Here is a 4,289-nt window from a genome sequence, read left to right on the forward strand (position 1 = left end):
TATGTTCTAAAAACTGAACTGCAAAAGAGCTCCTTAGTGAGCTCAAAGAGTTAATGAGACTTCTTGGAGCCATAAGCTGACTATGGTTGTGTGGTTTCTGTATCCACAGAGTCTGGTACAATAAAAATGTAAATGTTATCTGGGTACACAAGACATATTTCATGGTGATAATGAATCTGTTGACATACTGTTCATACTTTATTATATAAATTTCGGTGATGTATTTGCCAGAGAGGAAAACGAATACACAGGGAAATACTCTGTGCTCAGCCCTTACAATACGCTTGGTGTTGGCACATGTCTGCGTCTGTCCTTGGCACAGTTTGCCTGCCTGCCTTTATTTAATCAAAGCACTGTGACATTGGGAGGAGCATAACAGCTCCCTTATTGACTGAGCTAATCTAACTGGATTTGGAATAGAAACTAGATGAGTCCTTTTAAAGCGCAAAACACTGATTCAAAAACCTGTCCTGACACATAATCATTTATCGGATTTATCATCCTTCATGTGTGACCCAGTGTGTGTGAAAGATGACCAGATTGGGAGGGTCCCTGCCTGCTTGTCCTCAAGCCTGCATCCCAGAGGTTCTGAATGCAGGCAGAGATGGGAGGACTGTTTAGTGTCACCAACTGGCAGGATCGGCTCTCTAATTTGCAGGGCCCAGGGCAAAATGAAAATGTGTGACTTCTTGGTAAAAAATTACCAAGAATTTCTGGATGGTAACAGCAGACCCTTAAACCAAGTGTGGAGCCCTGTGCAACAGCACAAGTCACACACCCATATATATATACCTGCCTGCCTGCTGGGTTCCCAGGATGAAGGGCTGCCCTCTAGTGTTGCAGGGGAAAAATGAAGTCTTCTTCCCAATGCTTTTTTTTTTTTGTTTTTTCTCCCTTAGGCCCAGTTAGAGCTTCCACAGTTGGTGTCTTTGTGCATTTTGTCACAAGTTGACATGGAATACATTTATGGGAACCCCTTTGCTCTCCATGCCTCACCATTGGCATACATCCCTGCTACCCCAAAGACATGGAAATGAAGTAGATGGCACCTTGGGGGCCCCTTTAGTTGCAGGGGTCTGCATTTCACACTCCTGGCTTTGTACCAAAGGACATTATTTTCATTCTACCTCATGCTGCTTCTGGGTTATTACTTTTTTCTTTCTTATAGAAACTTTTTTGGTATTTTAAAAAGGCATACTTGATACAGTTAGTTAAAACACACTGATAGAATAATTGTAATGATGGTGCTGATTCACATTTTATTTTGTATTAAACATAATGTAACAATAGAGGTCCCTATAAAAATAAGCACTAAAGCTAAAACCAACAACCAACAAAACCTTAGGGAAGCCTGACATATCCTTGATTTTTATATTATATCCCTTCCATGAACTTTTTTTCTATGATGGTGAGATTTACATTGTTGGAGGAGTATGGGAATGAAGGTTGATTTTTGTTTGTTTTGTTTTTTGTAGGATTTTTTTTCAAAGTGGTACACTGGAAATTCCTACGAGGGTCCCAGGATAGGTACTTTTTTTCCCCTCAACATCTGGCACATGATAGTAAAAAATAAATATTTGTTGAATGAACTAATGAAAGAATAGGTGATTAAAAGGTCATAAGGGTTAAATTATCTCTGTTCAGAGTCTCTCTAATTATAGGTTGCCCCTGCATTTACAAAATTCCCTGAAAGTCTTACAACAACCCCTTTAATATGTGGTGCGTATACATATGGTATAGATACTGGTTGTTAAAAATACCCAACTTCCCCACTAGAACAAAAGAGCAAATAATTAATTAAACCTTTACTTTTCCCTCACAAGTCTTTCATTTCTTTTTTCCAGGCACCTAAATTACAGATTATTTACTTTTTCTTCCTTCTTGACTAGGAGAAAGCAGACATTTATCAATACAAGGGGTGAAGAAGCAGCAAGAATTGGAGAGGAGAAGAAGAAGAAGAAGTATGTTGTTCCAACAGGAAAGGACTGGAAATGTTCAGTTCTGCCCAAACTATGGACTCTGAGAAGAAAGATTCATTTGTTGTGCACCAGGAGAAGGAATTTATCCAGTTAGTCTACCCAGGACCCAAATGTTATGAATAATAAAAGTAGCAGCCATTTACTGACAGGATCTTCTCCCACACTCCAGGAAAGAACTTCTGCCTTAATTCCTGACTTCTGCACCATGCCCTGCTCATTTTCCCTCACTGAAAACTATTATACTAGTAAAGGGCTTTCTGGTTTCCTCTTTGGAGCAATGACTAAGACCTGCCTGCCCAATCAGAACTGTCCCATAACAACCAAATATAATGCTGACCAGTCAGGACTGTGAGAGTCAGACCAATCAGAAGTACAGATTTGGATACCTCATTTCATAAAATGGACCTAATTGGAAACCTGGGCCAGCAGAAGCCAGCTTCCCCTTTGTCTGGGGAAACACAATTTAGGTTGTTGCCTGAATCTGAGCCTCCTGAATTGGAGCTCTATTTCCTCAAATAAGCGGTTTCTTTATATTCTTTATTTCAGTCTAAAATTAATGTTGGTTTACCAAACCCAGAAAGACCTTGGGCAGAGATGAAGAAAAAAAGAGAATCCACACTATAGAAACTATGGCCAACTTCCCACTCAACTGTGTCTTCTTAGGTGGGATTAGATTCTGGAAGTTTCTAAGTGTGATTTGTCTTTGCATCTTGCTCTCAGAACCACCAAACTCCTAGAATCCCCTGGCCCAAAAGAAAGAACTGAGACCAGTGGGTGAGTTTAGACCAGCAGGAAAAGCTGAGATTAGATTTCCTGGTTACAGTTGACAGTCTGGGATGGTGTAAAAGGAAAGACAGGCAAGGGTTGTCGGGAGCTTCAGACAACCGAACAGATTAGTTTCATTCTACCACTAGGACTAGGTGAGGGGTGGGAACATGGGCTGTGGGAGGCATTGGGGGGACCTTCTGCCACCCATTTCCTCCTCCCATTTCTCCTTCTCTCCAGGTCTTGGGCAGGAGGGAAGGTCTTGGACCAGGTGGGGCAGGACCCTGGCATGCCTCTGAGCACAGACAGCCTACTCTCTTCTGTTTCCACCCTACTCTCCCTCACCTCCACGGGTGTGCCTTTCTCTGGTCATAACCCTTGGGCAGAACAGACATTAACTGCTGCTAAAAATACCCCCCTGGAAGGCTCGCAGTCCCTTCTCCCCGAGTGGCCTGGGTACTGGCCAGGGGCACACAGCTACCCAGATCAGATATCCCTGCTTGGTGAGAAAGACAGGACAACCTGGGCGGGCACCGGACAGCTCTGGAATAGGTGGCAATAGGTGTGCTAGCGCTCAGAGCCCTGAGCGCCGGGGGTCTGCAGGGGGCGACCACGGGTGCCTAGGAACTCCCCCTGGGCTGTTTGCCGGTGGCAGGAAAGGGGAGGGTCACTGTGCCTTGCATTCCTTAGGCTTTGGGAGGAGGCGAGATTGGCGGGTCTTCGGGTCAGACAACACACCCTCCAGAAGGATGGGCTCCTTCGGAAGAGCAGCGATGAGATCCCCTGCCACCCGCTCTCGGTGCCAGTGATCTCCATCCCAGGAGTGTGCAGAGGGGATGCTGCCCCGCCCCCCGCCCCCCAGCTCCAGTCGCTCCAGGTGGTGTGGACGGGGCGAATCCCAGAGCCACGCTCCGAGCCGTTCCCGCCGGTCCGAAGGGGTTCCACGGGACCATGGAGGCCAGAGAGCTCCCCCTATGCCTCCGATACAGAAAGCCCTAGCCCACCGGGCACCTCCAAAGTGTGACTTTAGCTGAAAAGTGCAGGACGCGAGTGTGGCTGCCTCCCCAGGACGCGGCGGGGTCCTGCGCTCCCTCACGGCTGCCTCACCTCTCCATGGCGCATTTGGGGGCTGTTCTCCTAGGACTCCTAGGGCCCCAGCCCCTTTCCTTCCCCGCAGGGAAGTCCCCTGCCCTCTGTGGTAGCGCGGGAAGCCCACCCCACAGGGTTGAGACAGAAGAGGTGGGTGGGAAACTCCTACCCACTAGGAGGGCGGGGGCGAGGGTAGTAGAACCCTCGTCCGTGCCCCCAGACAGTGAAAAGGAGGGGTCCCCGCGCTCCTCTGAGTAGGGGCTACTCTAGGAGGGGGTCTTCTCCCTGATGGCGGGGAAGATTGGGAGCACCTCTCAACCCCCCGCAGCCCGCCGAGAGGCTGGGGGCACCGGCGTATGGGAACACCCCGCCCTGTGGCGCTGGGGCCTGAAGCCACTACCGAGGTGCCCCCTTCCTGCCAGTGTTCACAGTACATCGTGGACTGCGGGAGAGTTC

Source organism: Myotis lucifugus, unplaced genomic scaffold (assembly GCF_000147115.1).
Source record: "Myotis lucifugus unplaced genomic scaffold, Myoluc2.0 scaffold_0, whole genome shotgun sequence".
In the NCBI taxonomy this organism is placed as follows: domain Eukaryota; kingdom Metazoa; phylum Chordata; class Mammalia; order Chiroptera; family Vespertilionidae; genus Myotis; species Myotis lucifugus.